This window comes from Crotalus tigris, unplaced genomic scaffold (genome assembly GCF_016545835.1).
Source record: "Crotalus tigris isolate CLP2741 ecotype Arizona unplaced genomic scaffold, ASM1654583v1 scf7180000023789.126614, whole genome shotgun sequence".
In the NCBI taxonomy this organism is placed as follows: domain Eukaryota; kingdom Metazoa; phylum Chordata; class Lepidosauria; order Squamata; family Viperidae; genus Crotalus; species Crotalus tigris.
The window spans coordinates 72,795-92,145 of NW_024100187.1; the positions used below are offsets into that span (position 1 = coordinate 72,795).

A 19,351-nucleotide genomic window follows, 5' to 3' on the forward strand; every position below is an offset into this window, starting at 1 on the left:
GCTCCCCCTGGTGCTGCTGCTGCTGCTGGCGGGGGCGCTGGCCCGGATCCCCGGAAGCGAAGGGGGGAAGGAGACCCCCGGTAAGGAGGGGGCTGGGCGGGGGGAGGAGGAGGGTTGGGGGAGGAGGGGGCTGGGAAGCACCGCCGAGACTCGTGGGGGGCGGAGAGGGGGAAGAAAGCTGCTAGCTCTTCAGGGGGTAAGAGTGACGGGAGCCGGCGACAGCCTCGATCTCTGCGTGGTCTCCTCCCCCTCCCCTCCCCACTTCCCCCCCCCAGGAGGGCGGAGAGGGACCCCCTCTTTCCCGATTGCAGCAGAGGTGGGGAGTCGCAGCCGGGCCACTCTATCGCCCCCCCTCCAAAATGGCCGAGTCGGAGCGGCTGCGTGGAAAGAGGAAGGGGAGGGAAAGCGAAAGCGAAAGAGGGAAACTGAGGCATTTTCAGACCTGAATCCACACAAGGAAAAAGCTGCATTTTGGCCAAAGTATTTTTCCTTCTTCAGAGACTTCAAGTTTTCTTCCCAAATCTCAAATTTGAGGCTTTCAAAGTCAGGCCGGAGTTGAGCTTCGGTCCCTTCCGGGGGAGGCTCTGAATTTGGGGAGGAGGCCGAGAAACCCCCACCCCATAATCCCCCGTTGCTCTATCGGGACCTGGAGGGAGGGGGGAAGCGAGAGAGGAGCATTTGGGGGGGGGCTCTGAATGGCTCCCCTATGGCTCCCCAAAACAATCCCTATCGTGAGGGGGGCTGGAGACCCTCCCTTTGAGATGCTCTGGGGGGGCAGCTGCAGGGGGGCTTTGGGGGAGGGGGAGAGGAAACAAGTCTGAATCTCGAAAATCATCCCAAGGCAGGGAGTTGGGCTGAAGGTTGGGCAGAGGGTCCCCAACAGAGAGAGTCCTGTGCGAATCTCACGTGTGGCCCCCAACCGGAGCTCATCTGAGACCCCCCCTCAAAAAAGGCCCTGAGTGGTCCAGTGGCCAATGGCCTTGATCTCTGGGAAGGTCACCCTGATGTCCATCTCCCTGGTCTGAGGGCTCCTGGGCAGGGGGTGTTGGGAAGGGTCTCTTCCCCAGGGCCTCTTGGGGCCAGAGCAGAAAGTCCAGCCGAAGCCATTCCTGGTGTGGGAAACATTTGCCATCAGGGGGGAGGGAGGGAGAGCAGCTCTGCGGGAGAGAGGAAAGATCAAGGGGGCAACTCTGAGTGGAAGACCCCTCCCTTCTCCCCAGCACCCCTAGATGCCCCTAGATAGCTCTCCCACTGAGCCTTGCCCCCTCCAGAAGCCATCCAGGCTGCTTCTGCAGGATTCCCGTGGCTTCGATCTCCAAGGGCTGATTTTGTCTCCCTCCCACTCCTCATTTGGGGCACATAAAGACTAGGTCGGTGGAGGAACAGTCTCAAAACCTTACAACATAATGCCTCTCTTCACACTATTATGAAATCGTTATGCAGTCAACATCACCTTAGATGCAAACTAAATACGGCTACCCCATATTTTCCTGGAACATAATTATGGGCTGCCACCTGGGGGAACTCGGGGACGTATGTGTTGATGTACAGGAGCAACAGGCTTAGTTCCTTGCATCATCAGGAAGAGCCAGCAGGTGTAGGAATTTCTCACTCTTCCGTTGGACTCTTTGACTCAGCTGAACAAGAAGGGCTGGAGAAGAGAGGAGAACATTGCAGGGTTTACTAGACCCAAACCTCCTTTCTTCTCCCTCCCAGTGACAGAACTGGAGTTAGAAAGGGCTCTTTGCCTTGAGGGGGGAGCCCCTTTCTGAGGACTCCCCCTGCCCACCTTGCCCTCACAGGCAGTGATTATTAGTGGGTCAGTGAGGCTACAAATGGCAAAACTAGCCAATCTGAAAAGAAAGTCAATTATTAGTAATGTAGTTCTTTGCCCAAGAACCGCAGGGAGCAGGTAGAGGCTAGCTGTATTTCTGAAAGTGCATTGAAGTCTAGAAATAATGTTGAGCTCCTGGTGTTACCCCAGAAACAATTATCTTGTGTAATGAGTACTGTATGTGCCGAGAGGGAAATGGGAACAAACTGACATGTTGTTTAACAATAAAGTGTCAAGCTGTGAAGATCCTTTGCTTTAGAACTGCCATGATGCTTCTAGCTGATTTCTGTGTTACGTGTACCCTGCCTGTGTTGTAAAAAATACTGCATTAAAAGGTTAATAAAGAATGGATATATGTTAGACCTACTTTGGTAATTACTATTTGTATTTTAATAATTATTTTCAGTGAAGTCTGATTCATAGTTGAGATTTTAACATTTTATAGGATGATTTATGCCACAAGTTAAATATTTACATCCCCTTATAAATGTAGACATTGCAATAAAAGAAGTAGAAATTGTGTGAATGAAAGTTGAGAGGGGGGAGGAATTGATAGGTTCAGGCTTGTATGGATACTGGTTGTGCAAATTATGTTTTCACCTGTGTACATTGTTAGATCACACCCCTTTATTAGCATAGGTGTAATAGTGTCCACAATAGTATCCCTCACAAGTTGGCTGTGTTTGTTTGTCTGCATCAGGTCCTATGTGACTCACCCTCTGATAATGTGGTTTTATTGTGTAATCTATTTATTTGTTTAGATGGTATCTAAAATCAATTTCATAACATCTGTTGGTCTGTCTGTTTAACAAAAAGATTGGGCCAGGAAAGGATCCTCTCTCTCTTGCAGATTTCCTATTGCTGCATCTTCATTTCCTTTATCAAGATCCAGGCTGTGCTGATATTAAGTCATTCTTATTCTAAGTTGTATCCAATGCTATTTCAATTGAGAAAAAATAACCTTAAGAATTTTTCTTCTGCTCCTTTCCGAGATCTTAGTGAATCAATCTGATTTTATACTATTTCTGCCGAAGAAACTACATTAGCTGGAAGACATCAGTGGCAAAGTAATCGCAAAGCAATAAATAAATAAACCAAAAGGGAAGAATGAGACTGTGTGAAATTATAGCATAATATGTGGTTGAAGAGCAGGCAACACCTCCCTCCCTCCCTCCCTCCCTCCCTCTCTCCCTCTACCTCCCCCTCCCTCCCTCTCTTTCTTTCCCTCCCTCCCTCCCTCCCTCTCTCTCCCCCTCCCCTCCCCCTCCCTCCCTCTCTCTCTCTTTCCCTCCCTCCCTCCATCTCTCTCCCCCTCCCTCTCCCTCCCCCCTCCCTCTTTCTCTCTCTCCCTCCCCCCCTCTCTCTCTCCCCCCACAAATGTTTTAGACTTTGATGGGTAGCAATTTGATTTATATAAAGAAAGATAAAGTGATAGCAGGCGGCACTCTCAGGTCATTGGCCATGTCTTGAAGATATCCATGGTCGTAGATGGAGATGGCATTATTTTCCAATTTCACTATACAAATGAGAAAAAAATAATAAGTTGATCAAAGTGAGTTTAAAGTCAATTCTTTGCTTTGCAAAGCTTTGTGAATGCAAACAATATCAGGCAGAGCATCTCATTATGTACTGTATCTGTAGTATTTCTATTAGAGGAGAGTTTTCTTACCTTTTACAGCACCTCCGTCGCTGCCAACAGTCCTGCCGCCCAAGATAAACATGTTTCGGAGGACATCGTTTGCGAAAGCATTTTCCTCCTAGACGACGACACCGTGGTTGGGCATTCCCTATGAAAAGAAAAAGAGGAGACACGTAAACGATGAGTAAAGATTCCTTAATATTTAAATATATTTTCCCTTCCAAGACACTACCTTCTTCTACAGAACTGCAGGATTCCTTTATCAATTTATATTTTTATTCATTTAGAACATAAAAATATCAAAATAAAAAGCAAATAGTAAGGAAAAACAATAGGAAAAGGGAAAATGTGGAAAGTTGGGGGAAGAAACAAAAGGCGTTGACTTCCGATTCCCTGTTGCAGTAAAATAAGACATGAAAATCGAATCTCAACTTTTTGCATTTCTGTATTAGTGTGAACTAGTCATTTCTCTATCAACAAATCAGTCTAATCAGTAAACTCCAAAATCATAGTATCATTTTTTTCCACCTCAAGCACAAAGTCCAGAAGCAGTTTCCAAGTAGAAACAATAGTACTTTTATTCTTTTCTTTTATCAAACTGTCAGTTTAGCCAAATTCACTCAGTCAGCTTTCAGGCCCAAGGTGGGACTAGAACTCAGTACCCAGAGTTGTCGTGTTTTGCTCTAATCACTAGACCAAACTGTTTCTCCATTGTGCCTCCTTATTCAAACAAAACATATTTGGCTGAGAATTTGGTAAACCAATACTAAAGTGAAGCGTACCAAAAAAAATAAGCTACAATAATAATAATAATAATAGTAATAGTAATAGTAATAGTAGTAGTAGTAGTAGTAGTAGTAGTAATGTTGGAAGGGACCTTGGAGGTCATCTAGTCCAACCCCCTGCTCGGGCAGGAAACCCTACACCATTTCGGACAAGTGGCTGTCCAGTCTCTTCTTAAAAACTTCCAGTGTTGGAGCATTTACTGCTTCTGGAGGAAGGTTGTTCCACTGATTAATTGTTCTCACTGTCAGGAAGTTTCTCCTTAGTTCTAGGTTGCTTTTCTCCTTGATTAGTTTCCATCCATTGCTTCTTGTCCTGCCTTCAGGTACCTTGGAAAATAGCTTAATTCCCTCTTCTTTATGGCAGCCCCTGAGATATTGGAATACTGCTATCATGTCCCCCCTTGGCCTTCTCTTCGTTAAACTAGACATACCCAATTCTCGCAACCGTTCCGTATATGTTTTAGCCTCCAGTCCCCTAATCATCTTTGTTGCTCTTCTCTGTACTCTTTCTAGAGTCTCAACATCTTTTTTACATCGTGGTGACCAACACTGGATACAGTATTCCAAGTGTGGCCTTACCAAGGCATTGAAGAGTGGTATTAATACTTCACCTGATCTTGATTCTATCCCTCTGTTAATGCAGCCTAGCACTGTGTTGGCCTTTTTGGCAGCTGCAGCACACGGCTGGCTCATATTTAGGTGATTGTCTACTAGGACTCCGAGGTCCCTAACAAAACCTCAGTAAAGTTATTTCAAGAATTGTGAATCAAAAGAAAAATCAATGGCATATTTATCTTTATCAAGATCCAGGCTGTGCTGATATTAAGTCATCAGACAAAGTCATTCTTATTCTAAGTTGTATTTAAATGGTATTCAAAATGGTATTTAACTTGAGAAAAAATAATCTTAAGAATTTTTTTTCTGCTTCTTTCCAAGATCTTAGTGAAAAGCTTAAATCTGATTTTATACTATTTCTGCCCAAGCAACTACATTAGCTGGAAGACATCAGTGGCAAAGTAATCACTACAATAAATAAATAAACCAAAAGGGAAGAATGAGACTGTGTGAAATTATAGAATTATAGCACAAATTATGGCAAATTATAGCACAAGTTATAGCAAATTATAACACAAAGTCCAGAAGCAGTATCCAAGTACAAACAAAAGTACTTATATTCTTTTCTTTTATCAAAACTGTCAGTTTAGCCATCTCTGCTAACTCCATCAGCTTTTGTAACCGTTCATCCAAGATGGGAATGGAAGCATCCTTCCAGGAATTCCAGGATTCCTAGGACTACAGCAAGTTTTCTCTGACCACACAGATCCATCTCTGCTGATCTCCTGCAGCAGCTCAAATAAATCAGCCATTAACCCAGGTTTGAAGTCTGACTCAAAGATGAATTAGCTGGTAAGCCTACATCTATTAATGTAGGAGGGAAGAAATAATTCTATTTCATATGAAGAATAGACCTTACTGTGATATATTTCTCTCCAATATTGCCAAGGATCCTTGCTGAGTTACAGTGGCCAATTGCATTGTGTGTTTTGGATGAAGACCTTGACTGAGCTGAGAATTTGGTAAACCAATGTTAAAGTGAAGCAAATCAACAAAAATAAGCTACAATAACAAAAACCCCAATAAAGTTCTTTCAAGAATTGTGAATCAAAAGAAAAATCAATGGCATATTTTTCAAATCTTTGGAGGCTCATGTTGTCAATTGTCTATACTGTTCAAAGCTATTTCTGTAAAGTAAAACAAAAAGATGTTGGAGATTATCCTGCTTTCAGTGATATTCGTATTTATTTAAAAAGGTGTGAATTACCAATCCTTTGTAAATTATCAGTAATTTTATTTCTTACCTGGTTCAGACAGGAATGCAAGGAAAAGAAATGCGAACAGCAGATAAAGGATCTTCATGCTGAGACTGGTTCTGGACAAAATCTTACTCCTTGGACAGACTTGGCTCTCTATTTATGGAGTTGTAATGATTGCATCATATCACCTCAGTGAACTGTTGCAAAATAGTTCTTACCTAAGGCAACGGTGCATCTTCCTTGTATTGAAACACTCCTGTTTGTTAGCTGTTACAAAAGCCCTGAGAAGAGCAGCAGACTTAGTTGAACATCTAACCTGCTATGGCTATAAAAGATGGGAGGCTCAGGACTTGCAGTGTCTGAATGGGTCAAAGAAAATTCCTTACTGAATTGCTGCCCAAACTCTACAGTCCACGATGATAATGCTCGGCCAGGTTCACCAATGGCTGGACTATGGGAAGAGCCCTTAGAAGTAAGTGGTGGAAATCTGGGGTTGGCACTGCTATCATGGGCGACACATTTTTATGGGTGGGTTTTGGGAAAACAGCTGCTCTGCTTCCTGGTGGGTCTTTGTGGCACTCAGATGAAGCACAGACTGATTTGGCTTTCGTTGAAGTATTCCTCCCTCATCCAGGTGATTTCTATTTCTCTGAAGACAGAGAATATATGCAGAGTTGGAAATATCCCTGCAGTCTTAGTTGAGGGTTAATAATAATAATAATAATAATAATAATAATAATAATAAAGTTGGAAGGGACCTTGGAGGTCATTTAGTCCAAGGTAGGAAACCCTATACCATTTCGGACAAATGGCTGTCCAGTTTCTTCAAAAACTTAAACTTGTTTCTCTCCTTGATTAGTTTCCACCCGTTGCTTCTTGTCCTGCCTTCCGGCGCTTTGGAAAATAGCTTGACTCCCTCTTCTTTGTGGCAGCCCCTGAGATACTGGAACACTGCTATCACGTCCCCCCATCGTCCTTTTCTTCGTTAAACTAGACATCCCCAATTGCAGCAACTGTTCCTGATATGTTTTAGCCTCCAGTCCCCTGATCATCTTTGTTGCTCTTCTCTGTACTCTTTCTAGAGTCTCAACATCTTTTTTTACATTGTGGTGACCAAAACTGGAGGCAGAAGTCCAAGTGTGGCCTTACCACTCCTTATTAGGAGTCCTGTGAGACACAGAAGATCAACTGAAATTGAGAAGGAGAACTGGGTTCCAAAAGCTGTGAGTGTTGGTTACATTGAATGTTTCCTGCTGCTTCAGTTACAAAGGATCTCATGGGGGCCATATTTTTTTATTACTTATCTCTGCATTTCAGTGGTGAGAACAATATGGCTTTACACTTAGGCAAGAAAAAAGGAATGCACAGGTATAGAATAGGTGATATGTGGCTCCATAGCAGTAACTGTGAGAGTTTGGCTCCAGAGGTTTTGGGTGCTCCATCACTGGAGGTTTTTAAGAATAATTTGCAAAGCCATTTGTCTGGAATGGTGTAGGGCTTTCCAGCTTCAGCATGGGATTGGACTAGCAGGTCCCTGCCAACTCGGTTATTCTGTAAGTTCTGTTGGTTCTCAGGTGTCGCATCCAGTTGCCATGGATGCTGTAGAGATTTAGAGATGGTTTCAGAGTGAAGCACAAGCATTTTCCCGTGCCCTGAATAACACAGTAACTTAAAATCTGTTTTCACAAAACAAAACACTCAGACTTAGTTACATATAAAATCATCCTAGTTTCACAAACTAAACATGACTTTTCAACATTTGCCTATTTTTCAACAACTTTTTCTCTTCTCTCTTTTTTTCTTCTCCCAATCTGTAATACAATTGCTCTGAGAAAGGATCCTTACAGTGAAGGATGAGAAGAATAGAAAACAAAAAAACCCCACTGAAAAATTTAACAATTTCTGTGTTAGATGCAGAAATATAATACAGAAAATGTTAAGTAATCAAGATGCAAAGAATTGTTGCAGTGAAAAAGCATCCTTGGAGGGTCTCTCAGGGAGTCAATATTGAGCCTGGTTGTTGGTGAGCAATGGGTTGAAAGTTCCCAGCAATGAGTGGAAAAGGTGGTTGTTGAGCCATATCTCCTAAGCTTTGCCTTGAGGGCTGGAGCCAATTTCTGTGGACTCCCATCAAATAGCCTTGATACAGGACCTGATAGAAGATGAACATGCAAACTTACAAATCAATTAACCACAGGTGCACTAAAGAGTAGGAGACCAGTGAGACTGAAAATGGCAAAATTGGCAGCCCTAAAAAGAAAGGAAATTCATATTTAATTATGTGGTTCTTTGCCCAAGAGCCACAGAAAGCAGTTAATGAGGAAATTGTGGAAGTGCCTTGAAACCTTGAAATAATGTCAAACTCCTGCTATTTCCCAAGAAACGGACAATTACTTTATGTAATGAGTGGGTGCAGCAACGGTAATGAGGAAAGCACAGATGCAAACTGACTTGTTGTTTAGTAATCAAGTTAAGTAAGGTAGAGAATAATAAAATAAGTGGAGACTAGGACTTAAATTTAGGTTTAAAAATAATTGAGGAACACTCCATAGTCCCTTCCATCCCATTTTTGTTCACTTGCTTGAGAGTGTGTTTGGGGCTCAATGGAGCCATGAGAAGTAGGATTGATATGTACCAAAACTGAAGAAAAAGGTGATGCCAATATGACATTTGGGTTGCATGTGCTGTTAAGAGGACTTGGATCCTATTCTCATAATAATTATCTGATTTTAGATGAGTCAAAGTCAAAAGTGATGGTTCTTGGAAAATGACAGCATTGCCCTATAGGGCTAATCGATGAGGAGGCAACAGAGCAAGTTCACACCTTTCCTTACCTGGGGGAATTTTCTCTGGGACTGGATCTGGGCTCCCTCAACATCAAAGGAGCTCACTTAGAAGGCACAAGTGAATGCACTGTTAATTTTTTAAAAAAAAAACTCATAGGTATGCAGCTTCCTTAGACTGGATTATTAAATGCAAAATACCACCGTTACTATTATGCACTTATATTGAGCTGAACTTTGGGATTTAATTTATATCACTATTAGAACAAATTAGATCACATATCTGAGAAGTATCTTGAGGGTGGATGAAAGGACTTCAACTGCTGCCCTCAGAGCAGAATTGGGAATTTATACAATTTATAAAATTGGGGTATATAAATATTTTTATTAAAATTAATGGTATGGAAAATAATAACAATAGTAATAATAGTGATGATGATGATGATATTGGAAGGGACCTGGGAGGTCATCTAGTCCAACCCACTGCTCAGGCAGGAAACCCTATACCATTTCAGACAAATGGCTGTCCAATCTCTTCTTAAACACTTCCAGTGTTGGATCATTCACAGCTTCTGGAGGAAGGTTGTTCCACTGGTTAATTAGTTAGTTAGTTTCCATCCGTTGCTTCTCATCCTGCAATCAGGTCCTTTGGAGAAGAGCTTGACTCCCTCTTCTTTGGGGCAGCCCCTGAGATATTTAAACACTGTTATCATGTCACCCCTCGTCCTTCCCTTTGTTAAACTAATAAGAGTGCCCAAATGCTATTAGAACAAACAAATTTCATTTAAAACATTCTTCATTTTATATTGGGAACTGTCATCTGCCTGTCTTTTTTGCCACTTGAGAAAAACCTAAAAAAATGCTGCAGAGAGAATCCAGGATGGTTAAAATAGAGAAAAGTAGGGCGTCTTCAGTAAGGCTGGCACACTGAAAGGCATCAGCTGCTACAAATGTACCTTCCAAGTATTGAGTTGAATCTTCCAAACTCCTTACAATGAATATACTTGTATTTGTGGAGTTCCAGAAATAGAAGATGTAGTACATCTATTATTTTGAATGACAATTATTTAAGAAAGAGGGAGATCAATATCTTGGATTGCACTTTAGAGAAACAGTCTATTGGGATCAAGCTGGCAGGAATAGCCAACACTCCAGAAGACAGGCTTAGGATACAAGAGGATCTGGACAGACTTCAACACTGGGCACTATCTAACAAAATGAAATTCAACGGTGAAAAAAGTAAGGTTCTACATTTAGGCAAGAAAAACCAAATGTATAGGTATAGTATAGGGGTACCTTGCTCAATAATAGTAACTGTGAGAGGGACCTCAGAGTCCTAGTGGACAATCACTTAAATATGAGCCAGCAGTGTGCTGCAGCTGCCAAAAAGGTCAACACAGTGCTGGGCTGCATTAACAGAGGGATAGAATCTAGATCACTTGAAGTGTTAGTATCACTTTACAATGCCTTAGTAAGGCCACACTTGGAATACTGCATCCAATTTTGGTCACCGTGATGTAAAAAAGATGTTGAGACTCTAGAAAGAGTACAGAGAAGAGCAACAAAGATGATCAGGGGACTGGAGGCTAAAACATATAAGGAACAGTTGCTGGAATTGGGTATGTCTAGTTTTATGAAGAGAAGAATGAGGGGAGACATGATAGCAGTGTTCCAATATCTCAGGGGCTGACACAAAGAAGAGGGAGTCAAACTACATTCTAAAGTGCCTGAAGGCAGAACAAGAAGCAACAGATGGAAACTAATCAAGGAGAGAAGCAACCTAGAACTAAGGAAAAACTTCCTGACAGTTAGAACAATTAACCAGTGGAACAATCTGACTCCAGAAGCGGTGAATGCTCCAAAACTGGAAGTTTTTAAGAAGAGACTGGACAGCCATTTGTCCAAAATGGTATAGGGTTTCCTGCTTGAGCAGGAGGTTGGACTAGATGATCTCCAAGGTCCCTTCCAACTTATTATTATTATGGATCATCGCACAGTCAGCCAGATGTTCAGACTGGATTTGGCATTTTGTCTACCTATCGAGTCCTTACCCAGGACCTGGGATAGGCAGATGTGGATGTTTGATGGTATTACAGATATCGTCGCAGGATGGAAGCAGTTCCTAATAAGGCCGCCTTTTGCAATTGACTAATAGCGAATTTGTCAATGCCAATGGTGTCCAAGTGGTGCTCCAGTTGTTTTGAAATTGCACCCAAGGAGCCTATTACTATTGGTACTACTCTTGCTTGCTTTTGCCACAGTCCTTCTACTTGTATTTGTAGGTCTTTGTATTTTGTTATCTTCTCCAGTTCTTTCTCTTCTATTCTGCTGTCTCCAGGCACTGCCACGTCCATTATCCAGACTTTTTTTGTCTTTCTTATCGACAATTGTTAAGTCTTGGGTGTTATGTTGCAGGTGCTTGTAGTCAGTCTGTGCAATCTTCTTGCAACAGCTTACCAAGTGGTCCATTCTTTCTTCAGCTTCTTTGGATAGGCGGCACTTACTCTCTGTTGCTGTCTTCTCAATTTTGACTTGAGCTATGCTAGATGTTCAACCATACTGGATAGATCTCGTCAGAGGAGTCAGAGGAGTCAGACAAAGAGTGTCTCTCCCATAAAAAAATATGGTGAGACGTAAATTACAGAATGCCATACCGGCTCGGATGTCGCCCGGGTTAACAAGGTCCGCGCTAGATATTGGAGTTCCTGGATATCTGGTGAAAAATGGGTTACAGGACTCAGGACTGTTGGCTGAGAAACCAGGGCCAGCAGCTGCAGAACTACTGGAAGAAAAGATGTTTACCCGTCGCAGATACACAGTGATGGAAAACAAAGAAATAATGATCTGTTACTAAAGATCAAGTCCAACAAGAAGAGGATATCTAAAATGAATGCACCAGTTCTGGAAGGAACAACATCCAGAATCAGAAATAACAGAACAGAGACTAGTAGATCAACACCGATTTATAATACGAAATAAAGTATTCACAGAAACAGAATTGGACAAATTGCAAAGGTTTACTCAGGGCAAAGAAATCAGAAAAAAATTCAGAATATAGAGGAAAACCAGGGGGAGTTGGCAGTGAAGGAATCCAGCAGAGATATACAACTGTTCTCATTTGGAAACCAGGCATCTCTTCCTCAGGAAGAACAAAACCCTCTAACTAAAGAAATAAAAGAATTGAAACAAAGAATAATTGAGCATCTAGAACAGTACAAAAACAACAGAATAAAGCTGCCTACATTGAAGCTTGTTCCAAAGAAACAGCTAGCACAAGCATTAAAAGATGCAAATACTGCAATATCAAGTATAAGCGCCAATTCACTGCAAGAAACAAACCAACTAATGGACAGCACAGCTGCAGTTATAACTGAATACCTGGGATGCAAAATCAGCAAAGAAGAAAAACAAACAAACAGTGCACCAGAAAAATGGAAGGTTAGACTAGAAAATAAGATCAGCAAGTTAAGGTCACATGCAAGCAAGCTAGAACAGATGGAAGAAAAGAAGCTGAAGAACAAGAAGACCAAAGAATACCTAATCAAGAAATACCACTTAGAAACAAGGAAGATCAAGGAAGCACTGGAAATAATAAAGCAACAAATAACAGCTATAGCCAGGAAAATCAGTAGATATGAAGCTCGAATTGCAAACTATAGGCAGAACCTCCAATTTCAATCCAATCAGAAACGTTTCTACCAATCCATCAATGGAGAAACTGCAATGAATCAGTCAGTACCTGACAAGGAAGAAACAGTGCAGTTCTGGAAGCAGATATGGGATAACCCAAAGAAATACAACAAGGATGTGGCTTGGTTAAAAGAGGTGAATACAAATAAAACAGAAGTTGAAATGAAAGAACTAGTAATAACAACAAAAATGGCAGAAAACAGAGCAAGGAAAATCAAAAATTGGTCAGCACCACGTGAAGATGAACTGCATGGGTTTTGGTTGAAACATCTAACTGTTATACACCCACTCATTGCCAAGCAGTTCAACAATATACTACAAGGTGGAGAAATTGAAAAGTGGCTAACAACTGGGAAAACCTACCGAATAATGAAAAATCCAGCAAAAGGGGCAACACCAGGTAACTACAGGCCAATTACCTGCTTACCAACAACTTTCAAATTACTAACTGGTGTAGTAGCTGATGCAGTGCAACAGCATGTAGTTGAAAATAATCTCTTTCCACCTGAACAGAAAGGAAACTGCCCCAATAGCAGAGGAACAAAAGATCAACTCCTAATAGACAAAATGATCTTGGAAAACTGCAAGAGAAGGAAGACCAACCTAATGTGGCATGGATTGACTACAAAAAGGCATTTGACTCTCTGCCACATGATTGGATAATCAAGTGCCTAGAAATAACAGGAGTCAGTAGAAACATCAGAAAATTTGTGCAAAGATCGATGGCACAATGGAAGACACAGTTGCAGATCAATGGTGAGAGCTGGGAGAGGTTAATATCAAGAGAGGAATATTTCAAGGAGATTCATTATCACCATTACTATTTGTTATTGCACTTTTTCCTCTGTCAACAATACTGAATAACTCAGGACATGGCTATCAAACATCAAAAACATCTGCCAGACTATCCCATCTCCTTTACATGGATGAACTGAAGCTGTATGGAAAAACATCATCTGAAATAGAATCGCTGCTCAACACTGTCCGTATATATAGCCAAGATATTGTAATGGAGTTTGGCTTGGACAAATGTCCCACACTTACTATCAAACAAGGAAAAGTAGTGAAAACTAAAGGAATCAAGATGCCCCACAAAAATAACATTAAGAGTCTGGATGACGAAGATTACTACAAATACATGGGTATCCTTCAAGCTGACAACATCTAGCACACTGAAGTCAAGAAAAAGATTAGAGGTGAATACATCAAGAGACCCCTTTATGGATTACTGCTTTGTCGTGGCGAAGGGGCTTGTGTAACTCAATGAAGCTATAAGCTATGCTGTGCAGGGCCACCCAAGACGGACAGGTCACAGCAGAGAGTTCTGACAAAATGTGATCCACTGGAGAAGGAAATGGCAACCCACTCCACTATCTTTGCCATGAAAACCCCATGGACAGTACTAAAAGGCAAAAAGATATGACGCTGGAAGATGAGCCCCTCAGGTCGGAAGGTGTCCAATATGCTACTGGGGAAGAGCAGCGGGCTAGTACTAGTAGCGCCAGAAAGAATGAAGCGACTGGGCCAAAGCCGAAAGGACGCTCAGCTGTGGATATATCTGGTGGTGAAAGGAAAGTCCGATGCTGTAAAGATCTTTTCTCCATAGGAACCTGGAATGTAAGATCCATGAATCAAGGCAAGCTAGACATAGTCAAAAAAGAGATGACAAGAATGAACATCGACATCTTAGGAATCAGACAACTAAAATGGACAGGAATGGGTGAATTTAACTCAGATGACCATCAGGTATACTACTGTGGGCAAGAATCCCTCAGAAGAAATGGAGTAGCCTTCATAGTCAATAAAAGAATAGGAAAAGCAATACTGGGATACAATCCCCAAAATGACAGAATGATCTCAATTCGAATCCAAGGCAAACCATTCAATATCACAATAATCCAAATCTATGCCCCAACCACTAGTGCTGAAGAGGATGAAATAGACCGGTTCTATGAAGCCCTACAGCACCTTATAGAATTAACACCAAAAATGATGTCCTTATCATCATGGGGGATTGGAATGCTAAGGTAGGAAGCCAAAAGATAACCGGAATAACAGGCAAGTTTGGCCTTGGAGTACAAAATGAAGCAGGGCACAGGCTAATAGAATTTTGTCAAGAGAATACGATGGTCATAACAAACACTCTTTTCCAACAACCCAAGAGACGGCTCTACACATGGACATCACCAGACGGTCAACATAGAAATCAGATTGACTATGTGCTCTGCAGCCAAAGATGGAGAAGCTCTATACAGCCAGTAAAAACAAGACCAGGAGCTGACTGTGGCTCAGATCATGAGCTTCTCGTTGCAAAATTTAGGCTTAAATTGAAAAAGTAGGGAAAAGCACTAGGCCACTCAGGTATGAACTAAATCATATTCCTGATGAATATACAGTAGAGGTGACAAATAGATTTAAGGAATTAGATCTGATAGACAGAGTGCCTGAAGAACTATGGATGGAAGTTCGCAACATTGTACAAGAGGTAGCAACTAAAACCATCCCAAAGAAAAAGAAATACAAGAAAGCAAAATGGCTGTCTGAGGAAGCTTTGCAAATAGCTGAGGAAAGAAGGGAAGCGAAAGGCAAAGGAGAAAGAGAAAGATACACCCAATTGAATGCAGAATTCCAGAGAGTAGCTAGAAGAGATAAGAATGCCTTCTTAAATGAACAGTGCAAAGAAATAGAAGAAAACAACAGAATAGGGAGGACCAGAGATCTCTTCAAGAAAATTGGAGATATGAAGGGAAAGTTTCATGCAAAGATGGGCATGATAAAGGACCAAAATGGCAGGGACCTAACAGAGGCAGAAGAGATTAAGAAGAGATGGCAAAACTACACAGAAGAACTATACAAGAATGAGCTTAACATCCCAGATAACCACAATGAGATGGTCACTGACCTCGAACCAGACATCCTAGAATGTGAAGTGAAATGGGCCTTAGAAAATCTGAGCAACAACAAAGCTAGTGGAGGTGACAGTATTCCAGCTGAGCTATTCAAAATCTTAAAAGACGATGCAGTAAAAGTGCTACACTCAATTTGCCAGCAAATTTGGAAAACTCAACAGTGGCCACAGGATTGGAAAAGGTCAGTTTACATTCCAATTCCAAAGAAAGGCAATGCCAAAGAATGTTCAAACTATCACACCATTGCTCTCATTTCACATGCTAGTAAAGTTATGCTTAAAATCCTACAAGCTAGACTCCAGCAGTATGTAGATCAAGAACTACCAGAAGTACAGGCAGGATTTCGAAGAGGCAGAGGAACTAGAGATCAAATTGCCAACATACGCTGGATCATGGAGAAAGCTAGGGAGTTCCAGAAAAACATCTACTTCTGCTTCATTGACTATGCTAAAACCTTTGATTGTGTGGATCACAACAAATTGTGGCAAGTTCTTAAAGAGATGGGAGTACCAGACCATCTCATTTGTCTCTTGAGAAACCTATATGCGGGTCAAGAAGCAACAGTGAGAACCGAACACGGAACCACTGATTGGTTCAAAATTGGAAAAGGAGTCCAGCAAGGCTGTATACTGTCGCCCTGCCTATTTAATTTGTATGCAGAGCACGTCATGAGAAAGGCAGGGCTAGATGAATCAAAAGTTGGAATTAAGATTGCCGGGAGAAATATCAACAACCTAAGATATGCAGATGATACCACTCTAATGGCAGAAAGTGAAGAGGAACTAAAGAGCCTCTTGATGCGGGTGAAGAAGGAGAGTGCAAAAGTTGGCTTGAAACTCAACATTAAGAAAACCAAAATCATGGCATCCGGCCCTCTCAATTCCTGGCAAATAGATGGGGAAGAAATGGAGGTAGTGACAGATTTTATTTTTCTGGGCTCCAAGATCACCTCAGATGGGGACTGCAGCCAAGAAATCAAAAGACGTTGCTCCTGGGGAGGAAAGCTATGGCAAATCTAGACAGCATTCTAAAAAGCAGAGACATCACCCTGCCAACAAAAGTGCGTATAGTCCACGCCATGGTTTTCCCAATTGCAATATATGGCTGTGAAAGTTGGACCATAAGAAAGGCTAAGCGCCAAAGAATTGAGGCCTTTGAACTATGGTGCTGGAGAAGACTCCTGCGAGTCCCTTGGACTGCAAGGCGTTGCAACCGGTCAGTCCTAGAAGAGATCAACCCCAACTGTTGTTTAGAAGGCCAGATCCTGAAGTTGAAACTCAAATACTTTGGCCACCTAATGAGAAGGAAGGACTCACTGGAGAAGGGCCTAATGCTGGGAAAGATTGAGGGCAATAGAAGAAGGGGACGACAGAGAATGAGATGGCTGGATGGAATCACTGAAGCAGTAGGTGTGAACTTAAATGGACTCCAGAAGATAGTAGAGGACAGGAAGACCTGGAGGAACGTTGTCCATGGGGTCGTGATGGGTCGGACACGACTTCGCATTTAACAACAAAATTGTACAAAAGATTTTTTGTTTAGACACAGAGCCTCTACTTGCCTTCACAACTACGCAGCAGAAGCCTCTAAGCAATTAGGATGATGTCATGAAAAGATAGGTCTCTTTTGATGATTGCTTTTCCCAACTGTATATCCCAATACTTATTTATAACACTTACAAATGCTATGGTGAAAAGATTATTTGCCGCAGAACCAGTTCTTAAACACCCTGATCCTGAGGAACCTTTCATCATCCAAGCTGATGCTAGTGATGTTGCAGTGGGTACAGTCCTCCCACAAAAACAACTTGGGGGGGGGATCTGCAGCCCTATGCCTACAATTCATGATAGCTTTTGGAAACAGAGAGGAGATGGGCTGTTTGGGAGAAAGAAGGTTTTGCAGTGAGATGGGCGTTATTAACTTGGTGCCATTTCTTGGAAGGGAGCAAAGTGCCTTTCAAAGTATAGACTTATCAATATTATTATTCAAAATAATATTGAATTACCTAGAGAAGACACAGTTGGATTTATCGCTTTCACACCAACACCCCACTCACTTTACATAAACATTGTTCATGGGGTCGCGATGGGTCGGACACGACTTCGCAATTAACAACAACAACATCAAGAGAGTGAAGAAGATCTTAAAGTCCAAACACAATGGAGGAAATACCATAAAGGCAATCAACACTTGGGCAATTCCAGTCATTAGATACACAGCTGGAATAGTGAACTGGACTCAAGCAGATCTAAAAGCAATGGATAGGAAGACCAGAAAAATAATGACAATGAATCATGCCCTTCATCCACGCAGTGACATTGACAGACTTTATCTACCAAGGCAAATAGGTGGGCGTGGAATGCTACAAGTACATCAGATGGTTGAAGAAGAAAAAATAGCTTTGGAAGAATATCTGAAGAACAATGATGAAGATGCACTGAAATTAGTATATCAGGAAGGCTTACTGACTACTGGAGAGACCAAACTGGCCTACAAGAAAGACCAAATGAAGAACAGAATAGAGGCATGGGAAGACAAAGCACTACATGGCCAATATGTTAAAAAAAAGTAGCTGGGAAAGCAGATAATAACAAGACCTGGCAATGGCTAAGAGCTGGAAAATTGAAGAAAGAGACCGAGGGACTAATTCTGGCTGCACAAGACCAAGCCTTAAGGACAAATGCATTATTATTATTATTATTATTATTATTATTATTATTATTATTATTATTATTATTATAATAACAGCTTCTCTCGGTCACTTATCAAAAATCTCCTTCCTTTAATAGTGGTTCTTCTTTAATGACTGAATTATTCTGGACTACCAATATTAGTACTGCTAAAAATAATTGTATATTTTTGATTTTTTGCACCTTTTTGAGGACTATCCCCTTCCTTAACACTAACAATATTAAAGGATGATGGGTGGTTATCATTTGCCTCTAGTTTTGGATCAATATTGGCTTATGTTTCAGCTAGTTTGTAGAGAAAAAAATGATTAAATGGAGAAAAAGTATTTTTGTTGTTGCTATTGATGATGCTAATATTAACATGATCATGGTTTTACTCTAGTTTATTCTATAAAAAGCTAGTACGCGTGATTTGCAATATTGAACTGGTGAAGGAGAATCCCCAGAACCTGCACAATCTCACACTTGGCTACAACACCCATGACAACTATGATAACACCCTCGGCACTTCAGATGCCTTGCTGGACATGCTCTCTACTGGAAAAGCCAATGTTCCCAACTACAGCTGTGGAAGGGAGGAGAAGCTTTTGGCTCTTTTTGATGGAGCTGACAGAGACAGCTCCATCCAGATGTCAACATTAGCAAGCACCTACAAAGTCCCACAGGTTTGTGTTTCTCCTTCCCTTTCTGTAAAGTGAGTGGGGTGTTGATGTGTAAGTGATAGCTCCAATCGTGTCTTCTCTAGATAATTCTATATTATTTTGAATAATAATAATGATCAGTCTATACTTCGAAAGGCACTTTACTCGCTTCCAAGAAATTGTGCCAAGTTAATAATGCCCATCTCACAGCAAAAGCCTCTTTCTCCCAAACAACCCATCTCCTTTCTGAAGTGTAGGGCTGCAGAACCCCCCTAAGGTGTTTTTGTGGGAGGACTGTGCTCAAGGCAACATCACCAGCATCAGCTTGGATGATGAAAGGTTCCTCAGGATCAGGGTGTTTAAGAACTGGTTCTGCTTCAAATAATTGTTTCACCATGGCATTTGTAAGTGTTATAAATAAGAATTGGGATATACGGTCAGGAGGAAGAAAGGATCAAAAGAGACATGTCTTCTCTTGACATCATCTCAATTGCTTAGAGGTTTCTGCTCCATACTTGTGAAGGCAAGGAGAAGCTCTGTGTTCAGTCAAAGGATCTTCTGTACAA

General features: G+C 41.6%; 1 long non-coding RNA gene across 1 annotated transcript; it reads left to right on the top strand.

Moving 5' to 3' along the window:
- Positions 1–18,837, top strand: LOC120298213. The gene is made up of 6 exons (XR_005554001.1): positions 1–80; positions 3,513–3,646; positions 5,459–5,665; positions 6,127–6,544; positions 7,155–7,295; positions 18,527–18,837. It is a non-coding gene; the product is annotated as an uncharacterized LOC120298213 (long non-coding RNA).
- The last annotated feature ends 514 nt before the right edge of the window (positions 18,838–19,351 follow it).